The 26,612-nt window shown below is 34.7% G+C and overlaps 1 protein-coding gene across 22 annotated transcripts in view; it reads right to left on the bottom strand.

Moving 5' to 3' along the window:
* TENM3 (teneurin transmembrane protein 3) overlaps positions 1–26,612 on the bottom strand; it is a 1,314,113-nt gene that overhangs the window by 809,704 nt on the left and 477,797 nt on the right. The gene's annotated exons all lie outside the window — the stretch shown is intronic.

Below are 26,612 nucleotides of genomic sequence, written 5' to 3'. Positions count from 1 at the left end.
AGACCCCTAAGAAATCAAATGTTCTTCCATAAAATTAATCAATCATTTTAAGGGTTTAGTGGAAAGAAACAGCCACAAACATCTTATGTGCTCAGTTGGTGGTAGAAGGCAGACAAAAATTACAATTCTGATAAAAATGAGGAAAAGCTGAGATTTCAAGTGAAGATTGCATGCACAATATATGACAGGGAATGACAGGAAATTTTATAGGTGAATGTGCCTATAGCTGAACATGGCCTATGGAAAACTTAAGGGAAAATTGAAGGATTAATGAGAGATCCCTATTTATTTTTTTATTTATTTCATTTTCTTAGCATCTGTGTGAATTATTACCTATACGTCTTATACGTCCTAAAAGAAAAAACTGTGATGAATAAATAAACAGCTCTAGAAATCTTCAATAGGGTCCTTTACCTTGCAGGGAATATTATCACTGGCTTTTGATACAATTTCTGCTGCAGGGAAAGACTTTCAAAGCTCAGAATGCTGAAGTATTGCCAGGCACTCAAAGACCCCCTGCTGTGCGCGTCAAACTAAGAAATCTCTCTGAACTTGTCGAATTAAAAGTCATCTCTCTCTCTCTGCAACCCCTGCATGAGCTGGGAAGCTCTGTCCTCATTTTTTTACGCCTTCCACGATAAACAAATGGAGCCTGAAGCATCTTTATTCTTTTCAGGCACATAATTAAAATTCTTTTAAAAATGTAATTGAAGGCAATGAATTTCAAAAGGAGGTTCTAGTTAACAACGAGGCTAGAACAGTTTCAGTAGACCATACTACTTCACCATTCAATTTTCTTTCAAAGGTAAAAGCAAAACAGTTTGCTATGATCCTGGGTGTATTTTTTTTCTTTTTTTGAATTTTGTTTGTACATCAGTAGGTTGCACCAAACCTAAACATCTCAGCAGGATTTATGCTTTCTGGAATGTCATAAGACTTAATTATTGGAAGAGCAAAGAGAAGTATACTATCAAAATATGAACAAAGCAGAAAATATTCTTGGTTTCTCAAAATCATGATCTATATATCCCCTAAAAATTTAAGAATATACTTATTGAAGTATTTGTATTTTCTTGGCAACCCTCACTCATTCATCCAAATAACTGTAAATATTCACAACCTTGCAAACTTTAAAAAATCGGATAATGCATAGAATGTTACTTTTCTGTGATGACTATTGCTTTAAAACATTGTAATGACTGGTTACAATAGGCATGTTTGATGTTGCCAAGAAAAGAGCAATTGCTGATATAATTAATGATTTCAAATGAATATAAAAGGAACAAAAAACTATCTCCTTGGATTTGAATCCCAGGGATTATCACATAAAATTAACTTAAAGGAGGTAGGAGACAAGAGAGTGTTTCAGAAAGTCATCACTAAGGTGACTTCCTAGAGAGCTTAAAATCTAAACCAAATGTTTTTTAACATCTCTTTTAGAGTTACTTTCAGTACTGCTCTCTGTTGGAAGCAAAAAACTTCAGTTTTCACCCTCTTTCTCCATGCTATGTTTTTAAAACTGTACTTCTGGCTACAAATGACCATATGAAGTGTAGTTTTTTGGGTTTTTCGCCAGAGAGACTAGAGATTGAGATGTTTTAAGGAAAGTTATTTACAATTCTTGTAGCATTAAAAAAAAAACCAAAAAAAGCAAGGAAGCACTACTCCCAAAACTTTTGGGTAGCACTCTGCCTCTGATAGTCATGATGCCTCTGGGAGACCTAAGACAACACAGCTAACAAAGCCGCTTTTCACCCTTGGAGGGGGAAGTATGTGTTCTGCATGGGTCAACAACTGTTCTGACTAGTAGAGAGGTAGTAAAAGGACCCAGTCAGCTCAACTGGAAAAGGCAATGACAAAGCAGATCTAGCAGGAGCAAACTAGAGCTTTGACTACACCTTCAAGTAGTACCTCTTCAAGTCAGATGTTATTTCTTTCCTGGATTTTTTGTTTTTGGTTGTGTTTTACCTAAAACCTGGTGCAGCATAGGGCACAGCCCACTCCAGAGGTCATGCTGAATAGGCAACACAGAGAACGGTGCACCAAGGTTGACCCTCTCTATTTTCTGCTGTTGTCTCACATTTCATCAGCAGGTTTGAAACATTCAGATTCCCACATGACTTCATTTCACACCAAGAACATATAACATACAACTTTCACAGATTGCACAGAGCCCACACCTTATGCTCCAATCCGGACAAAATTCCTAACCAATAATGGTCCTATCTTAGATCCAGTAAGACACCATACCAGCACAAAGCAGCATGACCAAAGGCTATGGCATGTATTTCTACCAGTGCCTTGTTTACATGGGTGCAGTCTACTGTAAAAATCAAAAGAATAAGGCAGTCCCTACTATGCCTTGTATCTTTATAAGGAAAAAGGGAATTCTTCTTAGCCTTCCCTCCAGAAAACTAATGACAGTGTATTTATCATGTTTATTTTTAATTGTGTACAGTATCTTAATGTGCCATGCAATCAACAGAAAGCATAGGAGTAATCAACAAGAAAAACGAATCAACAAAAATCATTAAACAAAACAAATGTAGGCAAATTAGTATTTTCAAACTTAATTTCTGCTGTAAAACTGAATTAATGAAAGCATTGTGATTAAAAAAAGTAACCCATCTTTCACCACAACTTATTCTGTAGAATGTGAAGGACATTGCACAAAACAAGTAAAGAAACAAAAACTACAACAAAGAGACAGTATCTGATATTTTAAGAAAAAAAGTGTGACCCAGCATGAGTATTTAATGTCTGTTTGCAGAATGAGTAAAGGCTTCTTTAAGTTCACTGAGCACTCACTGTAAAGTTTAGGGAAGATCAGTAGCTTATAAAAAAAGGCTACTGAAATATGAGTCACATTTATGAACAAAAGTGATCAAAGTCTACTTGGCTGCTAGAGTGTCTTCAGTGTATTCCACTGCAGTACACATATTACTTGATTGAAAAGTGTGTGGATATAAGGCACCCAGGTCTATCTATGTCACTGGACCTGAAATTCTCATTTGTTATGTCTGACTTCCTTTACTGATTTCTTTTTCCTAAACAGAAGCTAAAATAATTTTTATAATATTTGGGAACACAAATGTTTACAATATTTATAATAGAGTAAATTTAAAATGCAATAAATTCACATTAATTGCTTTTTCCCCTCCAAGCTAAAAGTATTTAAAAAGCTGTGATAAATTCAAAATTATTCAAACTTTGTTCCCACTCATATGCTGCTACTATGACAGTGATGTTATACTGACATGTCGTACATTCTAAAATGTCTTGAAGATCTCAGACACCTTTTTCAGTGGAGAAAAAAAAAAAATTGTTCTTTACATCATTGCCGAGTAAGAGATTAATGCAAGTAATTTATTTCTTCAAATGACACTTGCTGCTTATGAACACCTACCTCTTATATGCAATAAAACTAATATCTAACTTGGGTAGAAAATTAGGATACCTATAGAAAAACTCTCCAAGACACAGTTTTGATCCAGTAGTTCAGTGTTTTGTAGACAAAACTGCTGGCAGAGGTTGCCTTGATAATTTGGTATGAGGTAGTGCTATTTCAGAAGAGGGTGTGAGTGAAATGTAAACACAATTATGACTTCAACGAGAAGAGCAAGGCAGAGTTTTTCAGCTGTTCTCTCTCACTCCAAAATAGCTTGATTTCCATATCCTTAGACAATTTACCAAACACTGTAAAAACTTATTATGCATTAGAATTTTAAGTTTTTGGACACTGGAATGCTCCTCTCTTTTATTCATGTGTCTTGATTATTTAGATTAATACAGATATGTGGCTTCTTCACTGTACTGTTAGATCATATAGTCTCTGATTACAACAAAACATAACTTCACATGACAATCAGAGATTAAAACAGAACAGTGAGGAATTCCTCAGTGAAATTTGCTATCAAATGACAAGCTGTATAGATTTAAATAAAAATATTAAAAATACAAGCATAACCTTACAAACAGGTTCAATCCCCCACATCAGTACTGATTTTAGTGTTCTATATGAGGTAGTAATCACAAAATAACTTTAAAAGATTTCAAGAAGTATTTTACTTGGCTTTTTCTATTCCCCATGGATGTGGGCAATATGATGGCCTCCACAAAAAGCTTAAGTATTAGAAATTATTTGAAGTACTTGAAAATTTAAATTAGCATTTATTTGCATGATATGCTAGTAGATGATAATGAGGAAAATAGATAGTCAATAAAAGAGATCCTAGGTTATTTGTTGTGCACTTAATCCAACTACTAGGTTCAAGGTCTTACAAATAAATTTAGAGAAGGAAAGGGAAAAGTTATTTCTTTTCCGACAATTCTGTTTGTACTTAAAATTGCAGTATTGAAAGTAACTATTTACAATATAACAAAATTTTGAGTAAATTCTTTGCGACGGTTTTGTAGAGGATCTATTAAGCAAGCATTTCTTCAGAAAGAGGTGCAAATTATGGAGTACAGAAAGTCTGGTGCTCTTGTTGCCTAATGAGCAAAGACAAAACTGATAACACTTGGAAGAAAACCATAAGTCTGTATCAAAGGAACTCATTCCTACCATATCTCGATGTATTTAAAGTTTTCTTTGGGTTGACATTCTCTTAAAAATAACCCTTCCCTTTCAGTTGTTTAGGAGTCCTGTGACCTGCACTGTATCTAAGAGTTTGAGAATGGGCTAAGAATGGACCTACTTCCTTTTACCTGCAGAATTTTCAAGTCTTTGATAAAGGCCAAATTAACACCGTCAGAAGTTTGAGTCGTATGTAGCTGAAATCTACCCTGTTTATATAAATGTTCTTTAACTGTAAAAATCAGTTTTAAAAGATTCCTGCATATTGAATCTCTATCCTGCTATTCATTCTCATATTCACAATACAGCAAAATGGGAAAGCAACTTACAGAAAGAAATATATAGATGCAGAAAATATATATTTTTATTTTTCCTCCTTAAAATATCTTAATAAGCAGTGCTTTTCTTAAAGTATATTCACAATTTCTGTATCTTTTCCTCTGGATATATTCTGCTATTTTTTCAGCCAAATTTGGAAGTTCTTTGAAACAAATTACTGTGGCAGCTTCACCTTCAAACAGTACAGAGCAAGCCACTGATGGCACAGAGTGTATCTGTCAAACTCAGTGCTTAAGAACAGAATGGGAAACTGACACAGTTATGACAGGCAAACACTTCACACCAGCAAGAACTTTATGTTGATTATTGCATACTCTTGGAATTCCTCGTTACAAGCTCATATAAATAAGAACACAATAAAAATGGTGAATTCTGAAATATCTTTGCAGACAGAATTAAGACTGGAGAAAATTATGGAGAAAATGGAACACCTTTTAAAATTATTATATTTTATACTCCAATGATAATGTTTTGATTGAAAATATGTTAGCATAAAGAATTACTGTATGTGCTAAATTAAAGCATGTAATATTTTACATTTGAATTCAGAAATATGTGAATTTCTTGAGTTGCAATTAATAAATAAAATGGATAGCCTATACAGCGCTTCCAGTGTTTTTTTTTTAAAGCAGTTTGTTGTAATTTCTAATTTTACAGAAGTTAGACCTCAGTTCCGAAACCCCAGCATTTTCACATATTACCTGGAGCTACTACATTATAACTATTCTAACTTCTTGAAATCTAACCTCCATTAATTTAGCAAATGACAGATGTTTAGAAACTTCTTCATAAAAACATGTAAGTCCCAGAGAATCCACAAAGAATAAAATTCATAGGTTCTAATCTTGAACTTGCTGTGTAATGCATTTACACATATGCTTTGCTTTAAGGACTGGATGTTTAATACATTAGATCTTATAAATTCATCAACTAGATGCATAGGGCATATATCGATAATGTTATCTCCCATAAAATTAGGCTTCTTAACAGTTATTTCTTGTATCACTTAGGATATTCCTTTTATTCTAAATGCAACATGTTCATATTTGAGTGAAAGAGAATTTCTGGGTTTTAAAATCAATTCAAAATTGTAGCCAGGGAATAAACATAAAGCAGAACTATGTATCTGCTCATAAAAGAGCTGCAAGCTCATTATGATGTTTAGGGACTTAGGTGATAGAACAGATTTTAATGTAAATAAACTGCTTAGTCACTGTTTAGTCACTAAGTACATAAAACTGGCTGCAACATGAGTGGATTAGTTACAAGCACAAGTTGAAATTGATCACAGATCATGGTAAACACATTTTCTCTTTAGAGTATTTCCACAAAATAACATGCTCAGGTTTACATATGCTAGAGACACTCACTGGCATTACTTTGGCATCCATTTTGTTTTCATTTCCATTTGCCATTTTGTTTTAGGTATGCATATGCTCAATTATATGGCAGCATCTAATTTATTGACACATTATAACTGTAATATACTTGTCATAACTTCATGTTATGTTCTATGTGATAATTGGAAACAAATACCATACAGAGTGAGGCTTTTAGTTAAGACTTTCCTTGTAAGGGCTGGAAAGAGTTCTGTGATCCATGATGGATGGATGCATACAGAGTCAATGTTCTATGGAGCCTTTTGGACTCAGTGTGCATTGCACAGCTAGCAGTGTGTGGGGACTAGCCCTGAGCCTCAGCTCACCTTTTTGCCACACAACATGTGAGTTGCATCCAGTTCTTAACTCCACTCCTTCAAATAATCTTTCATTCTAGAAATTGTACATAACCTGAAATAACTGTCTAAATAAAGCATATTAAATCTCAGTACTTTGCTATTCTAGACTACAGTACATATTCTTGTTTATTTTTGGTTTTCTAATGTCAACAGCTGTAGTAGGGATCATGAAACAAAAACATTGATAATCTCCTTGTTTGAAGAGTAATTTACTAGTATTACCTCCATAACTGTAATATATTAAGAAACCTACTATAATTGTATTTACGGTTTTGGGATGAAACTATGAAAGAAACAAGACTTTAGCAAATATTTAAGTAAAAAAGATTTAAGGACATGCTAAAAGGAAAAGAAAAATATACCAAAAGGACATTTTCAGATTTGCCAACTGCCATTTTTAGTGATGGAAATCTGAGAGATTCTAAGTGAGCTAAATAGTTTTATTTTTAAACCAGAAACATGATAGATTTGATATTGGCTTCAGAGAAAGTTAAGTTGAAGGTGGGAGTGCAGAGAAGAATTATGATATAGAGAAGAATCTGGCTAGAGTCTGAAGGAAGATTTCTACTAAAGCTCTTTAAATGAGGTGGATCTTCTGTAAAACCTTAATGAGTCAGGTAAAATGGAGTGTATCAGTGTAGGTCACTTGCACAATTTCTTTATTTTCAACAGATAAAAAACATGAAAGGTCTTACAGGAAGTGCTTTATGAGTTTGTCAACTACATTAACAGAACATAACCAAATGAAATCAAATGTAGAAATGCAAAATTCAGAGTCATGCACTTATAAACTAAACAACCAGAATGTATGCATTAAGTACTGTGTTTATGAACTGAAAAGGCTGAAATTATTTATTCTGTTTAGTCTTCCCAAATGTAATCTGAGAAAGAATATGGTTACTATCCATAGTGGTAAAAAAAAGCTGTGGAAGAAACTAAGTTCAAGATGTGAGAATAAATGTATATAACTGGCAATAAATAGCAAAGGTGAAGACTCAGAGGAAATGTTCTAACCACCCAAACTGAGTTGTTCTGGAATTCATCCTTCAATACTGGAAACTAATCCTGACCAGTGAGATCCACTACTAGAATGTCATTTCCTGAGACAGAAGAACGTGATCATTTTGTGATCCTGCCCAGATCCGTGCTATTCAGCTTTCTTAAGAAAGAAGAAGACAGCAGAAAAAATATATTTAAAGACACTCTAAAAAGACTCATTTTCAAAGGCACCAGACATATATATTTTAGGCATGATTTCTATTTACAGTATTAGGCATCATAGATGCTTCTACATTAAATTTCAATTCCTTCAAGAGGTTGACTTAGACTGAGGTATCAACTATTATTTTTCTGATATTACACTCTGCTCTTTAGAACTAACAGTATATTTCTTTTAACATTTGACTTCTTCACTCAGTCCCCTTACTTTCCTTACAACTTCCTGAAGTTTACCTGTATCCTGAATTTTTTTTGATTTTCATGAAGTTGATTGTGTAAGGGGTGGTGCATGACACTATATACCAAGAGCAGAACAAAGACAATGTGATTTTACAGTTTCTTCTTTGTTTTAGGGAGCAAATACTTTGCACTAGCAGGCTACATTCTCCCTTTTCTCAGGTTCATAAATCGTGGCAGGGCTATTGGGATAAAATTACATCAAAGAAGAAAGACTAGCACCCTAAGAAACCTGCTGTAGACTGTCCATATTTTCTAATTTTAATTTACCTAAGCAAATACAGCAACCTAAGATTTTGTACAATATAAAGGTAAACAAACCTTGCTAGCATTTAATCTCTTTGAACTAGAAAAATCTGGAATATTTTACTTTTTCCAAAATGACAGTATTAAATTGTTGTCAAACTATTGTTTGCTCATTTTCCCTCTTCATCTCATACTAAACCTTTAAATCCACATGAAGTTAGAAAAACTCTTCCTTATTCTGAACTACTGGAATCAGAGCTTATGAGTATGAATCTCTACTATTCTGTCCTGTTTCCCCAGTGCAGTTCTTATCATAGGATCTGTAATCGAAATTCCAAGTTTTCTTAGGATTGGTAATTTAAAAACAGGTTTCAGATCTCAGTAGATTGCTGAGTCTTTCCAGTTTACATGCTAACTCAGTTCAGTAGCTGGGAAAGTTGCACTCTCCAAGAGTTCATTATCCTGCTTCACAAAATTATTTTAGACACATGACTTGGCCTTTTTGTATTCCAGGTAGAGCAATGTATCTGTGATTTAGGGCATATTGGCCTGTGTTTCACTTTACAATATTACTTTGCTGCTGGTCAAAAGAATATGTGCTTAACTGTGTTTTACCAAACCAATAAAAAATCAAGAGTATAAAAACATGCCATATCATTCGTTTAGGAACACTCCCAGATGTGCCTTAAAATCTATGAAAACAGAAGGCAATAGTGTGTCTGACTGCCAAAGTCATCTCATCACCTGCATTCACAGCATTAGAATCATAGAACCGTTAAGGCTGGAAAAGACCTTTACAATCATCAAGTCCAACCATCAGCCCAGAAACACCACCATGTTCACCATCAAACCATGTACTCATGTCCTATATCCACAGTTTTTTTTAACACTTCTAGGGATGATGACTCCACCATTTCCCTGGGCAGTCTGTCCCAATGCTTTACAACCCTCTCTGTGAAAAAACTATCCTAACACCCAATTCACCTTCCCTGGTGCAATTTGAAGACATTTTTTTTCATCCTGTCACTTGTTACCTGGGAGAAGACATGGACTCCCACCCCACTACGACCTCCTTTCAGGTAGCTGTAGAGAGCAATAAGGTCTTCCCTGAACCTCCTTTTCTCCAGGTTAAACATAATTTAGGACACCTGGCCTTATTGAATCTCATACAATTGACCTTGGCCCATTGGTCCAGCCTGTCCAGATTCTTTTGTAAAGCACTTCTACCATCCAGCAGATCAATGTTCCCAACCAACTCAGTGTTGTCCGTGAAGAGGAATAATTGCTACCTCTTAGTTAAATGTTTTCATTCAGCACAGCAATGTCCATGGAAGAGGTCATTTCATGTGATACAAATTACTGTAAAATTACAAGTTTTGAACAAAACTCCAAGTTACTAATTTTCAACATCTGCTTTTCTTTTGACTAGCACGTATTTGCAAATTAACATCCTACTATTGAACTAAGAAAAAAGAGTATTTTAACGTAGTCTGTGCTGGTTGAAATTGTCTTTCATGAATTAGAGACAGTTGAAACATGGCATCAGGATGGAACACTAGGGATTATTAAAAGAATTTGATTTCGACACAGAATGTTATATTTTTGAAGCACCCTAGGTAGTGCTTACACACAGAAGTCTGAGAACAGTGGTAGTTTTGCTTGAGGTCTATCAAGATTTTATGTATTTATTTATTTATTTAACCAATACAAGTATCAGAGAACCTAGCTCAAGTATTATGTTACTTGAATGCTACAATACATCAAAAAAATAATACGTAGATGGACCATTTGATGCTAGAACTCTATCACTCTAGTGGGTTTTTTTCTTCATTTCTTTCACTCTAGCTACTAAATATCTGATATTCCTGTCTTGTATCTCACAGCTGATGTTGTAATTTCTTTCTGTGCAGTGCTGCAGCAAGAAAGTTTTCCATAAAGCAGTAAAAACCGTTCGGTTTTTACGGAGAGAGAAAGAAAATTGGAAACCAAGAAAACAATAAGAAATTACCAGATAGTCACATAAGTCAGTAAACTGTAAAATATATCTAATCTCTACAATTCTGATGTTTAAAGTAGAAAAGTTCCATGTATAAACTGAGACCTACATCTTTACTAGCAATGTTTGCTTTTGCTACAGTTTTAGAATAAAATAAGCACTTTCAAGAAAAAAACTTCCTTAACTCCATGATGTGTGTGCATATCATTAAAATATTTCAGGTTAGCAAATGCAAAGCTGAATCATACTTTAATGAAAACTAGAATTTTTTAGACTGTTTTACAGAATTGTATACTGTATCTGTGCTTAGAGAGTTAAGGCCCAAAACATTGCAGTGTTTCAATCTGTCTCATTTTGTTTTTATATTTTGTTTTAATTTTTGCTTTTCCTCACAGCTTGAATATACATCACAGCCCTCAATCAAAGATGAAATTGGCACAGTATACTATTTCAACCTAATGGCTAGGTTATACATGAGCAAAGTAGTGTTAAGAACAAATTATAGAACAAAATGCTGAAAATACAAAAAAGTCCATATGATTTATATGATTTATTACACAGAGATTATGAAGTTCAATTGCATACCATATATGCAGCTGAATTTCTCTGTAGCTCATTCATATGTACATCTCTATACTGAGAAAAATACTGCAAAATTTATAATAACTTCCTTAATTTTGTACAGTTTCTTGAACTACTTTTTCTTCTTATGTTTTACATAAATTCCATGAAAATAGAGTCCTCATTTTAATAAAATAATATATGTATAGAAGCTTGATAATATTATGTCTTAATTCAGTGAAAGGTGAGAAGTGCTTACGCATGGTGAATCAGGACAATTGCAATTATACACAGAATGAAAACTCTGTATTTTGAAGACAATAGGATACAAACCAAGACTTATTTGCACAAATACTTTAAATAATTCTTTTGAATAATTAGTGTACACAAGATAATTCAGATCCTTTAAAACATGCTGTAGATACTGATGAGGAAGTTAAGACAGATCACTAAATTCTTCAGCCAGCTACACATAGAGCGTGATCACTATTTCTTATATGGAAAAGAACCCCAAACTGTTATTTCTAGTGTATTCAGAAGATGAGAATTTTCAAGCTATTTCTTGGGTTTTATATTGTAAATATGGTGCTGGATCACAAACCTTTAATGTCCAATAGATATATATAGATATATTTTTATGGCTTCATGGGGTGTTCAAAGAATATAACTCACAGCTTTTTCATTGAGATCAGCTGTAAGTTGTTCTAGCCAAGTAAAAAACCATTTGCAACCATGTGTTACCACACAGTGTATCGTATTCTTTCCCTCTTGTTGATGAAATCAGATTGACAAAGATCCATCTTTTCCTATAAATAGGAACTTAAGACCTCAGCAAATTTGAATCTATAGATTTTCAATTATATGCTTATCAAAATTATCAGACAATTATTAAAAAGTAGTCTGAGTATCTAGCATGTGGTGCACACCTCCTAAGGGCAACACACACCAACGTATATTTCAGATGCATGACATTCTCTTTTATACAAAATCTTCTGACTGCTCTAATTTCACATAATCTATCACACCCCTCAATTTTCTCTGAATTTCTAACCTCTCCAACTTACTCTTCTTACTACAGCCTGTGAGGTTTACGAGTAGTCACAGCTAGAGGGACAGCTGTGAGATTAGCATGGTAACCCACGAACGGCAAGTCAGAAGTTTCTTCTAAATTGTACAGCAGCACTGAGATGGAATCAAAACACGTGTACTCTTAAACTAACTTGCTTATTAAGATAAATACAGACAAAAATGAAACATCTCTAATGACATTATCTCAAACTTTTATATATACATATATATATAAATGATTAGTAGTACTGCCACTTCCTATGACTGCAATTTATTATATGCATTCCTAAATATTATCACATAACATTTCAAATTGGAAATACAAGTATATTCCTAACAGAAAGTTACATAAATCACTAAATAAATGATTAGATTTAAAACTATTATCATGTAGACGAAATGTGAAACATGTTTCTAAAAAACTTTCCAAGAACCAGGGATGTAGCTAACTTCAACAAATGATAAAGCATGGTATTACGTATGTTCTTCTGCGATGATATCAAGTTGCAAAGCCAGCACATTATCAAAAAAACCAAACCAAAACAAAAACAACCAAAAAACCACACAAACAAACAAAAAAAAACCCCAAAAAACCCCAAGGATGGCTTTTTTACAAGTAGGTGAGAAATGGTTCTTTGTAAGTTAAATTTGAATTTCTAAGGGTAATCACAAAATAGATTTAACATCCAACTTACATATTTATATATGGATACAAATACAAAAAATACATATGCATGCATATGTATTCATGTAAAAGGCCAATAATTCTTTTAAATATTACTGTGTAATCAACATTCTGCACAACGTTTGAGTGTTCCATTCATAGTTTTTCCTTGTGCTAAATACTGTAGGGCCCGTGCATCTGTATTGTAGTCCTGCTGTATAGTTAACGGACAGAGATGTCTTTTTTTTTTCTTTAGATCTAAAACCACTTGGAAACTTCCAAATCTATTCTGGTTCTCCAAGTTTCCCTTTGAAGACATTTTTCACCAGTGTATGGTTTACAAAACAAAATCTTTCACAGGAAGTCATTATTTAGAAGAATTTCTTTTAATCCTGATTAGATATGAACACAATCAAGGTGAAATACTTTGCAAAGAATCTGAACCAAAACAGTGTGTCTTATCAGGCAGAATTGGAGACTGGCAACAAAGGGAACTTTGAGGTTGATGTCTATTACAGGCTGCCAGAGGAAGATGATTATTGATGAAGCCTTCCTGCTCCAGCTACAGGAGGCATCAGGCTCAAAGGCTCTCTTCCTGCTGGGGGACTTCAACCACCTCAACATTTCCTGAAAAAGTAGCACAGCTAGCTGTAGTGGGGTGGAGAGCAGCCCTGCTGAGAGGGACTTGAGGGTGCTGGTGGATGAAAAGCTGTACACAATCCAGCAGTGTGCACTTGCACTTTCAGAAAGCAAATCATATTCAGGGCTGCATCAAAATGAGCGTGACCAGCTGGTTACAGGAGGTAATTCTGCCCCTCTATTCTGGCCTCGTGAGACATCACATAGAATGCTGCAACCAGCTCTGAACTCCTCAGCACATGGAAGACATGGACCTGTTGGAGCAGATCCAGAGCAATACCATAAAAATGATCTGAGGAAAAAAGCACCTCTCCTAACACGACAGGCTGAGAGAATTGGGGCTGTTCAGCTGGGAGAACAGAAGGCTCCCAGGAGACCTCATAGCATCCTTCCAGTCTCTAAAGTGGGCTTACAGGAGAGCTGGAGAGAGACTTTTTATAAGGGCTTGTAATGAGAGGAGAAGGCGGAAATGGCTTCAAACTGTAAGAGCAGATTGAGATTCAATATTAGAAAGAAACTCTTTCCTGTGAGGGTGGTGAGGCACTGGAACAAGTTACCCAGAGAGGTGCTAGATGCCCATCTCTGGAAGTGTTAAAGGCCAGGTTCATGGGCTTTAAGCAACCAAATCCAGCTGAAGATGTCCCTGCTTATTAAAGGTGGGTTAAATTAGATGACTTTTAAAAGTCCCTTGCAACCAAAACTATTTCTATGATTCTACGATTTTATGAAGCTTTTCAAGTTAATTTTTATGGCCTCAGGCAACACCATAGGCTATTTCCAATTCAGATGCCATGTACTCCCTGTAACTTAAATGCATCAGACAGACTATGTTTGCCAGAACCTGTAGGCCTGGAAATTCTAGGTGTGGAGTCTGCTTGATGGGTATCTAGAAATTCATATGTGATATGGAGAAAGTCATCTAGCACTAATTAATTCATTGCCTCTTCTAATACAAAGATTAGGGGATTTTAAATAAAGTTAGGGGGTCACACACTCAAAACAACCAAGAACTTTATCACACAAAAAATCAGGCTGTGAATGAATTAGATGCATTGATAGAAAAACAGTTAGCAGTAGATTTAGAAGTGGATTCAGACACCTAGTGGAAGGAGGCATGGAGCTATCAATATATACTTGCCGGTTTCCATACTCTTCCATAGGTATTCATAATTGATCAAACACAATATTGTGCAAGACAGAGCTTTGATCTGATCTCAGACTAGAAGTTTTTTATGTGTTTATGCTGTACACCTCAGTTTTTCCTATAGCTAAACTGCAAAGATATCAGGGGAGACACACTCCTACTGCTATCCTGACAGAGTGCAAGTACATTTTTCACTAAACCACTCTGTATTTCCATCATAGCTGTATTTTCAGAGGCAGCATTTGAAACATCAGATTTTTCCTAAACTGCATACTCAGAATTCAATTTTCCATGACTTCAAAAATCAAATAATTCAGTGAAAAGTTTCCAATTGCAAGAGAGGACAGAGATATGGTAAAAATTATGCATTACACAAGTCATATCTCATTATATCTTCTCAGGCCTTTAATTGTAAACCAATCTGCCTCAATATATATTTTTTCAATGTAAGACTTCTTCAAGTATTAGGTCTAAAAGCTATGAGTGATTAGATTTGTTTAACATTATAAGGAACCTTACAATTTATTAATCCTTTTTACTTTTTCCTTTACCTAAATATATATTAATTATAAAAGAAAAGATCACATTTGATTTCAAACGACCAGACTAAGCTCAATCTTAAACTGACATGCCACCTAAAGATACACAGTATTAAAGACTAATTAAAAGCAGCAAAAAATTATGTTCCAATGTTACAGACCAACTGCAATTAATTTGTGTCTGTGTCAAATGGGCAAAAATAATGATATGTGTGTTCCACAGAAATAAAAAAATAATTTTGAGGAACATGCAGAGTGACAATAAACAACAAATATCACATTTAATCAGTTTTGGCTTGATCATGGCTACATTTTGAGAGATTTAAAACATTAAATCTGTGTTTATTGCTTTTCATAAATATTGCTGTTTTCCTTAGGTCTTTTCAAAATAGTCACATACACTACTTCAAATGAATTATTTTTAAGTTTCTTAAAAATACTTGTTAGCTCTAAAGTTTACAGAAATATCTAAATATTTAATGATGAAATCATTTCATCAGTAGTACTAAATGGATCAGAAAAAACACAACACCTCATTAAGAATTTACTTCTGTTATTTGTTATTTTTTATTTGGTATTATTATTGAACTTTCTCTTCCTGGAAAATGGTATCATGCGGCACTAACTCTTCACCTAATTTTTTTCTTTCAAGTCTTTTAAGTTTGCCTCTGATGTAAAGCTATTGATGTGCATCCTACAATCCTGTTGATAACCTATGTAGTACCTCATTAGGCCATACCATTTCTTGACTCCTAAGAAGAGTGACATAAAGAGGATATACTGTTGTACAGTGCCTCTCTGAATGAGACCTTTAGTGTGAAATAAAAAAAAAAAAAATATATATATTTTTCAAACTTGGCAAGTATTTGAAGGCACTGGTATGAATGAAAACACAAATGTACAGCACCTTAAGGGATTGTGGATCAAAACCCTCTTGGGGTTTGCCCTGAAGTTCTATTACCAGCCACCTTTTTTAGTTGATCTTTTCAAATATTGGAAGAATTTTTTCAACCATCTGAAAAAATCCTACCTTCAAAAGATCTGTAAAGACAATGTTATGTCTTCAAGTAATGAAAGAAGTTTGAAATGGTTTCATCTAACAAAATGGGTACTTTTTTGTAACGTTTTATAAAAAAGTCTGTAACACATTCCTGGTGAGAACTCTTATAATCCTTGCTATGTACAAGATTCATAAATACCAATGCTCACATTTATAGGGACAATGCCATCACAATATGTTTAGGTGAAACTTATTTTTAGATAAAAGTGCTTCATAGCTAAAATAAAAAAAATAATCTGCTTTACCTATAAATGTATATATGGTTCTGAACAGTCTGAATAACAGAGATCTAAAGAGTGAAAAAGAATTTAATAAAATTCAGAACAAGTTAGTTTCACAAGAAAAGAGGTTCCAGGGTGATTAACTTGTTTTGTTCATTTAGGACTGTGGATATATACAATAAAACCTTGCTTGAATACATTTACTCAATCAAAACCATCATTAGACTATACTTCCTAGGCAGCATGCAGAGTAAACTAATGCATACACAATCTGCAGGTGTTGATTGGACATTTCAGTTTAAAATGGAAATAACACAAACATTCTTACATCAAACTGCCCCCTTTATACTCTAGAACTAATGAATTCCAGAGGGACAGAGATATACAGAAAATTTAGGATCCATTGAAAAATACAGGCTGAAAAGCAAAGAAATGGGAAAAAAATAGGCAATACCAGAGTTACAAAATTTGGGGTTTGTATCAGGCTGCAACAATGAAGTTTCCCAAGCATTTGCTCTAAGTACAAATTCAAACTACATTTTACAAGACACTGTTTCCAAGTAAGTACTCAGGTTTACTGCTCCAGCTGTAAGCTCAGTATTCCCTAATGCTGGACAAATCCATTGACATGGCTTGCAGAAACTTTTCATAACATATAAATAAAAACTATATTTTATTTGGTGAAGGAAGGAAGATATTATTAACGACAAAACTCATTTGATCCTTATCAAAGGATAACACTGAGAACAGAATATTTCTCTCCATCTTTGACAAGATAACCTCAGTCTGCACAGAGGTGGGTTTCCTCCCATGCTGCTATTACTATCGCTGTGCCAAGTCCTGCGCCTGGGTCCCAACAACCCCATGCAGCACTACAGGCTGTGGGGAGAGTGACTGGAAAGCAACCCAGTGGAGAAGGACCTGGGGCCGCTGCTTGACAGCAGCTGAACATGAGCCAGCAGTATGTCCAAGTGGCCAAGATGGCCAGTGGCATCCTGGCTTGTATCAGAAAAACTGTGGCCAGCACGACCAGGAAAGTGATCCTTCCCCTGTACTCAGCACTGGTGAGACCGCACCTCAACTGCTGGGTCCAGTTCTGGGCCCCTAATTCAGGAAGGACATTGAGGTGATGGAGCAAGGCCAGAGAAGGGAAAGCTGTAGAAGGGTCTGGAGCACAAGTATTATCAGGAGTGGTTGAGTGAGCTGGGGTTGTTTAACCTGGAGAAAAGGAGGCTTGGGGGAGACCTTATTGCTCTCCACAATTACCTGAAAGGAGATTGTAGTGATGTGAGTGTCAGCCTTTTCTACCAGGTAACAAGGTGAAAGGATGAGAGGAAATGGTTCTCAATTTGCATCAGGGGAGGATTAGAACACATATAAGGAAAAATTTCTTCACTGAAAGGGTGGGTAAGTATTGGAACAGGCTGTCCAAGGAAGCAATAGAATCACTATTCCTGCAAGTGCTTAAAAAACCATAGACTTGGAAAATTGGTTTAATGGTGAAGATGGCAGTGCTGGGTTAATTTTGGGCTTGATGATATTTATGGGTTTTTTTCAACCTAAATGATTCTATGATTCTATGTAGCTGTCTGGAGAAAATTTCATACTATTTTGATCTGACATTTTGCTCTGGTTCAAAATGAAGCAGTCTGTTTTAAAAAACACATTCATGATCCCAGCCCATTGACGTTCCTCAGAGGCTGAAAGTTAGGCATGTGTCTTTGAAATATTGACCATAATCCTGTTACATTTACAGTTCCAGTTTCTAATTGTTTAAAGGATTACTATATTTCTTAGTTTAACAGCCAGGAAGGTTAAAGAGTGACAGAAAGTTAAGGAGAAAAAAGTCCTATTGTAACCCTACTTTCTGACAATTTTCAAATAGCAACTATTCTGAATATTTGAAATTATTCCTATTAACATGCTTTGCAGACAGTGAAGCACACAAAAACTATAGTAACCTTTCTAAACACCTTAAAATTTCAAAAATAAAAACCAGATTCCTATTGCTGAAAATGTGTGAATGTGATTATTTTTAGCTCATGAAATTAACAAAGAAAACCACTGTGTGCCCAGAACTATATAGCTAAGGTTCACATCCTTTTTTAGTATACAGAAAACAATCAAATCCTAGCTCTGTGGGTAGAATAGTAATGTCTTTTCTACTCCTCAATGAAGAAGCTAGAAGTCAAATATACTTTGCATTAAGTAGTTTGTATCTACAGTGAGGATATTTCATGTGAAATGCAATGCCCCCAGTGAACACGAAAGGTTTTCTAAGTTTTAATCTGATTACTTATTGGTCTTAACCTTTATGCTTTTGTATATTCATCTCTAATAATCACAAGAATGTATTTAGTTTGTCTAACTCTTCTATTCCAAATGGGACATATATCCCACATTTTAGTACTGATGTATGTATCATGAAAACTTGCATGTTTTTGCTGTTCTTTAATATTAGGAAAATACCTGTAAAACATTTGTAGCTATTGGACAGTTTTTCAGTTTTCTTCTTTGGATATGACAGAATCTAATATTCAAATTCAGGATGTGCCATGACTAACAATATCTTTTAACACTTTACCATTACTTTACTGTAATGAATACCTTAGAAATGAAAATTTTCTTCTTTACTATCTAAATGGTAGGGCTTTGCCTTTTTTGACATTTCATCTCCACTTCTGGGTCAATGTTGCTCTGTCAGCTGCCACAGTGGCATCAGAAAATTTTCCTTGTACAGTAGAACTCAAGTTTTTATTCTATTTTTAACACATATTTCTCACACAAACACAGAAGAGTCTGAATTGAGGTCCAGTTTATCCAGATTTCTACTCTGAGAGTGGATATTAATTGATGCATATAGAAGTATTTATATGGTCAATCGTCCCTGGTATGCCTTTCAAGCTTCTGCCAATTCCTAGCACATAAACTCCCAAGATAGAAATTAGACCAATACCTTTCCAAAGTCATCTGTGGTTCTCGCCTCCATGACATTCTCTGGCAATGCGTGACAATTTAATTATGTCATAATATTTTAACCAGAGATGCTATTTCTTTGGCTTAAAATTTCATTAGTTTCATTACCTTTTTGTCCCCTTTGAAAAAATGCATACAAAGAATTTCAGAGTGTGGATTTGTTTACTAAAAATGTACACTCATGTTGTGCATGGCATAATTTACACTAACCTCATGCATGTCCTTTTCCTCTTCTAACCTTACCCTTGCATGGTTACGGTCATGAATGACCTGTGGAATGGAAATCTAAAACAAAAAATTTCAACAGAATTAGAAATCTTTAGAAGTGGTCTCACAACTGTACTAGAAATCAGAAAGAACAAAGATGAGGAAGTGAATCAGCCATGTCTGTGCTGGAGCTAAACAGTACTGCCACCACTCTGAGGCTTTATTCGGAATAGGACTGAGTGTGTGTATTCCTGAAAAGGGGCAAAAAGCACTAACACTATACCCCCAATAACCAATACAAGCTTGTTCCCACTGCTATGCTGGCTCTGATGGTGAATGTGGCTAGAGAACCAACCTTCATTTCTTCAGTATAATCTTTGTAACTGTTCTTTAATAGACAAAGAAATAATGACTGCAAAGGCTCCTGAAAGAGTCACAGAATAAGTAACACTACATAGTGCACACAGGTATGAAAACATGTTTCCTTGTTGTGTGAAACATTGTGCAAAGAAAATGTTGACTCGCTAACTACAAAAAACAGGTATAATGTCACTCTCTGTACAGAAAAAGAAGCCTACAATTAAACTGAGTAGTCGAAGAAATTTGGATAGGAAATTCTCCAGAAAAGAGCATCCCTGAACTTTTGGAGAACCCTAATTAAAATGGGCACAGATAACAAATCCTGTCTGGTTACACTTGTCTGTAGTAGTCTACACAACCTCCATTGACGAGACAGGATATAATGTCTCACAAAGCAATTTCTCATTTAATTTTCTATCTTTTGCTTTCATTTCAGTATTTCATGCATAAAAAGTAGAGAAATTGGCTAGCACTGCACTACCCTTCTAAGGGAGAAGTGTTTCCCAGGGCTCTCTTCTGATTCTCACAGGAGCACACAGTCATTATTGTTCCTCATAGTCTGCCACTACAGGGAATTGTCTAGCTCCACCAGCACCAAAGCTTCCCATGAAACAGCTGTAAGTTTTTGTTAGATTGCCCTCCAACTTTCACAAACTTAAAAAAGCTGGCTCTCCCTTAACCTCACTGCCTAAGTCATCTCCCCTAAGCTCCTCACCTGTCCTATGGAATGCATGAAAAGGCTGAGATCACCTTTTTCACTTATTTGGTGATAATTATGATGCCCTGAACTTAAAGCTGACAATACTGATGTTTTAAAATTTTGCATGAAATGCAGCATTAACATGTGGATGGGATTTTTATGAAACCCTACTTTAATACCGTCCCCTTAGAGAGCCTTCCAAGACACAAAAATAACTGCAAATTGGAGGCAAAATCAGCATCTTTCTGTATCACCACTTTCTTTATATGGAATCTTTCCCTAGTCACTTCTGAAAGAGAACAGTACTGCCCAGGAAGAACCGTTGTAGTTTCTTTGTGTTACCACTTACTCAAAGTATTAAAGTCAGACATATTTCGTCACTTCATAAATAGTCAACGACTTGGCTTTTCTTCCTCTTGACCTTCTAATTCTCTTTATGCTGTCCTGTATCATCTCCTTCCCTCTCACCACCACATTTGACAAAGTTCTCTCCCTCTTAATTCAGTAACAGTTACTCCACTTAAAATGAATGAATCTCTAAAAACCCACAAAAACAGGGAGCTAAAATTATGAACCGATTGACTCCTTTCTCACAAATATTTAGTTAAAATTTCAGAACAAATGTATCTTCTACAATAACATAGTAATTCTGGTTTGAGGTGGTGGCAAGTCTTAACCAGTACCACCAGATTTTCTGGTGTTTTTGGTTTTTTTTTTTTAGAGCACAGACTTTTTCTAACATTTCTTCTTTCCCAAATAATCAAGCTAAAGGAAGAATGCTTATGTAGAGGTGTATCAAATAAGAAACACATTTGTTTCAGTTAAGATAATCTCAATCTAAATTATTCAGTCTGCATTCCATTGCTGTTCTGATATTAATAATTTTTAAGTTAATTAAATCTGAGATGCAAAAACAACACATGCAGGTTACGTATCTACTACTTTTCACATCTTCTAGCATGTGAAATTCTATTTTAGAATAAATTAGCGTGAAGGTTTGTATATATTTTCATTTAGTGACTGCTTTAACATTCTACTTTTAAAATAATTTACTGTAAACAATCAAAACACAAAGAAAACATTTAATATTGTTAACATCAGGATCCTAATAGATTTTGTTATGATGTTGTGATTGCAGGTAAAATTTTTGAAAATAAAACTAGGATTTTTTAATTTTATTGAAGTGACAGAGGTAAGAACAGTTAGTCACGGGAAAGGAAATTCCAACACATAGGGGCTTGTACTCAGCTCAGGATAAAATTTCAATTTTTACCTAGAATTAGTTGTTACAAACTACAGAAAAATGGAAAACACAAAAGCTATGCATGATTTTATTACACTTATTTTTAAGTTTCAATTTGAGAAAAAATATATTCTTGTATCTGCTTATTTTTATCAGGAATACTGGTTTCAGGAACACCATTTTCAACCAAGAGTATAACAGAGCGCAGGCTGCACAGACACAGTAACAATTCTGTGGTTCTTTTGTGTTTAGTAGAAAGTGTGGGCTTGGGACAGATTTGACAATGACTCCACTCATACTTTTTCCATTAACACATACCTTATCTTTAACTGTCTCCTAGGGGTCATTTAAAACCTCACCCAAGAGATATTTTTTATACTTTGTATTCCATATGTTCTTACATGTGTTAAGTGTGCTGAACCTAGGGTGGATGAGAAAGGCAGATGGTAGTCTTTCAAAATATTTAAAATATTTGAATTATACCTGTTTTGCAAGAGAAGATTCACAGAAACCGACAATAATTTGTTATGCTCATCTTTTTTCTTTTAGCACTTCACATGCATTTAGACATTCCAGAAATAGTAATGTACTAGTGATCATGTGTACATTTAGAGGTGGTGCTTAGGGATGTGGTTTAGAGGTGGATTTAGCAGTGCTGGGTTGATGGTTGGACTCAATGATCATTAAAGTCTTCTCCAATCTAAACAATTCTGGTTCTATTATTCTATTGGAGCTGTTCCTTAACAGCAGGTTTTCATTTTGTTAGGGAACACATAAAACTTTTAATTCATTTAAGAATTTGAACAGAAAGGTTTTAGCCTGCCTCTTCTAACCTCAAAAAAACCCCACCCGACAGATTATTTGTATACATATAAATCAACATTTACGATCCTTATTTTCAATATTAAAATATACAACATCTTTTTTGGGTTTAGTTAAAGAAATTTTACTTAAGTTTCTAGACTTGTTATACTAAATTCACATATGTTGAGTAATGTGTAGCAAGAGATTCTGTTCCTTGGCGAAAAGTTTTACAAATTAATTTGTTGAAATACTTTCAATTCCAAAAATTCAAGGACAACACAATTACAATTTTCTCTTAACACCCTGTCCCTGTGTTATTTCCTTTTTATCTGCATAGTGTAAAAATTTAATTGTTTCAATATTTTTTTCATCCACAAAATCCAAGACCTTTCTCTTTTTGAAAGTAAAAGATTCAATTCCCCTAAATTCCCTTACTTCAAGGATCTTTGGTCAAAATCTCTGCCCATCCTATCAAATGTAACAAGAATAATCATCATATATTGTTGTGTATCAATACATTGTTCCAAGGCTTTTGGAAATACCACTTTACTTAATCAGTGTATCAAATTTCTGTGTCCTTTTAAAAGCACTTTATTTGTTTCACTAAAATATTTTACACTAGGACTATGGGTTCTAAAATCTGTTGAAAACAACCCTTGTAATGAAGACTAGATAGAAAGTAGCTGTGCAATTTAAAACTACTCTCTTAAGATTTACAAATATTCCATAAGGGAAAAAAAGTAGAAAAAACCCAGGATCATCAAAAGATCTGAAAGGTTTGATACTGATCGGTTTGAAAACTTATCAGAAATTCATGGAATAAAGCCTTCAAAATATTACCTTCAGCTTGGGAAATCCCTGAGCTGTGGACTGCCACATGCCAGAAAGTTTCATTTTATGCTTGATCTGTTCTTATTTTTCCTAGGCATTTTTGACTGGCCACTATTACAGACAGTGTATCAGACTAGGAGGTACTTTGAACAAACTGAATACAGCCATTCTTTTCTCTTGTGTGAAAAAACATTTTGAGAAGATTGAGATTAAAAAAAAAAAAAAAGAACTTTATTTTGTATATATTAAAACCCCATCAATTTACATTAAAAAGTACTAAGATAAAATTATATACCATAATTTCCTACTACTGTTGCTTCAGTAAACAGCAGTATTTAACCGTGAAGCTTATTGTTCCATTTCCTGTGATGGCAACAGAAATCTCTTCTATTGCCAGGGGTCAGGAATAGGGGGTACCACTGACATCATAACAAGAGGCTATTTGTTGATATTTTACTAGTAGGAGTAAATCTGAAAGCGAACAGTATCATCTTACTGTGACTAATGATAGATTGCACTTCAAAAATCAACTAGGCAAACAAAGCTTTTCAAGACAGAATTAATATTATTAGTATCCTAAAAATTTTACTTTTTCTTCCTGAGCCATATTTAGCCCTTTGGTTTTTGAAGTATTAGACAGATGGAAGTTTATTGGGAAGGCGAAACTGCACTGCTAATTCCCTTAAAGACCCTCTCCCTCTCCCCAGACAGATACATTTGTAAGGACAGGGTTAATTCCTAACAAATTTTCTAGCATTTAATGCACAGCTTCAAGTTGTGAAGAGGTTCACTTGAAAATGAAGTGTAATATGCGTACATTCGAAGATCTATACTGACTGATAAAAAGAATCAAATGCAATTGTCTTCTCCCAACTGGAAAACAGCATTCACTGCATTACAGTCTAATTTATTTGGTACCTTTCAACTCCAGTTCTCAATTTTTAAAGCACTGTCTCAAATCTAATGACACATCATAGTAAAAAATCACAGGATATTTAGACTGACTTTCAGATCAGTTTGCTGTTTTCAAGTCTGTTAATAGTATATCTGATGGGAAGAGGAGACAAAAAAATACCCAATTTTGTTCTTGCTTGCCATTTTTAAGTGACTTTAAAAACCTGAGTGTAAGCTAGCTTAGCTGCCAGGGAAAGCATCAATTTTCTTCCTTTGAACATCTACCGACTAATCTTCCATTCAGGAAGTATTTTCCAAATAAACCAATGACATCATTTCAGTTTAGCTGTAAGTGTTAGCAACATCTGAGAAAGAGCTTTTTTTTTTTCTTCATAGTTGCTTATAAAGCATATAAATAGTTAATAATTTTGTTTTTTGAAAGGCAGTGCATAGAAGACTGGAAGCTCAGAGAACAGACTGAAAAACAAAGCAGCCTTTAAAACCGGCCAACCGTTCTCCTGCTATTAGCAATTTTCTCAGACTGGTCACTTCCAGACCACTTTAAGAAAACTGTGCAGTTGTCTTACTTAATCCTACTGATCTAGAATTGTCAAATATGGGGAAAACAATGGATTGCATTCATGAATGTCACGTTTCAAGCGTGACCCATCTGTGGTGTTCTTCCATGCTCCCACTGGCAGGAAACTGTTCAGAATAGTAGTCCATCCCCTCACTGTCGGAGAAGAAAGGTTTGTATGCACCACATACCCCTCCTGATTCCTACCCAAATATAGCCATTCCAGAAGCATTTCCTGATACTGTTTCAGCAATATCAGCTATATAGCTCGCTTTGTGAGAACTGATTTTACAAAATTATTCCAAATACCTGTTTGGTAAGTTTTTTACACTACCATTATTATGTACAGTTGCATTTACATGGGCAAAGAACGCAAATTGAAGCAGTTAACACCCCAAGAAATTACACAAATCCTTCTTCAAAAACCAAAAATGAAGATTTCATTAGGTCATCTACCAAGGGTAATACCTGAATTCTGAATATTCCACACAAGAAATTAGTACAAAGGAGTCTTCCAACAGTAACAGAGAGTCCTTTTATTAAGCTTTGAGATGGGACTGCAGTGCAGTGTCTACTTTCTTAATAAGTTAACAGAGGGTTTATAAAATCATGCTGTCATCCATTAAAACTGCAAAACAGTTCCAGCTTGATGCTGCAGTTTTTAAATGTCAGCCCTCTCATTCCCATACCTTTATTTGGAAATATAGTTCGTTTTATGTGTTGGAAGCCTTGCTAACACAAATCTTCCAATGAAGTGAAACGCAGCTATAAATTTATTCCCAACAAGAGGATCTTCATCTTGCTTTTTGGCAGCAAAATAGAAACAACAAAGGAGAAAGATCCAGGTTTTCAAGTTGTTAAAAATATTTTAAATACTGTCTTTGTCTTTAAACAAAATGCTTAATTCTGAAAGTCATACCAGTACAGCATTTTCTCCACATTGTTTTGCAATATAAGAGCTATTTATAAAGGCTTAAAGAATTACTGCTGTTCATGTGGCATGATACAAATCATACAGAAAGGCCCCAAAAATGCATTTAGTATTATCATAAAGACAAGCAAGTGTTCACATATGGGGTGAATAAGAGTGATGCCTCAGAAAGATAAGGTTAGACAGAAATATAAATCAAGTGTTTGGAACAGTAACATTTGAAAAACATAAAATGAAAACCTTTCAATAATGATAAAATAAAGGTAGGCGAGAATGGGAAAATTAGTCTTAATATGGCAATAATATTTAACAAGGAAGGTACCAGGTAATGTGGAAAAAAACCCCTAAGAACTCTATGTTTTATAATACTAATGTAAAACAGAATTGATTTGCTCAGTTTTGTAATGCCTAATACTACCTTACTACAATGATGGTCATTATGTGTAAGAAATACTATGCTACTAAAACACAATTACATAATTATAAAGAAAAACATCTTGTAAAATACATATTTTTGAATCATTAGATACTATAAAGTGCAAACAAACCTGTTATTTTCATTTGTGTCAGTATTATAATACTAGAAAAATAAATTTGGCAGCATACTGGGAAGTGCTGGTATCTCCTAGCACAGTATGTGTCAGGCTTGCATACACGCTGCAATGGTGGCGAATACTTACATTCTATGTACAATGTGCTTTGCATGTGTAAAACTCCCAGCAAACACACAGAGGAATACCACAGTGAATGTGCAGGCATCTGCCATGCTGAGACTACGTTAAGACCTCTGTGCTATCAACCAGAGCTGTCTGACAAGAAGTGTGTGTGTGCAAACATTATATG

Source organism: Corvus kubaryi, unplaced genomic scaffold (assembly GCF_017639235.1).
Source record: "Corvus kubaryi isolate FWS band 111438036 unplaced genomic scaffold, C.kubaryi_AGA036_p1.0 split3-131, whole genome shotgun sequence".
Lineage (NCBI taxonomy): Eukaryota > Metazoa > Chordata > Aves > Passeriformes > Corvidae > Corvus > Corvus kubaryi.
Note: the sequence above shows the minus strand (reverse complement) of the source record. Positions and strands in the feature narration are given on the sequence as shown.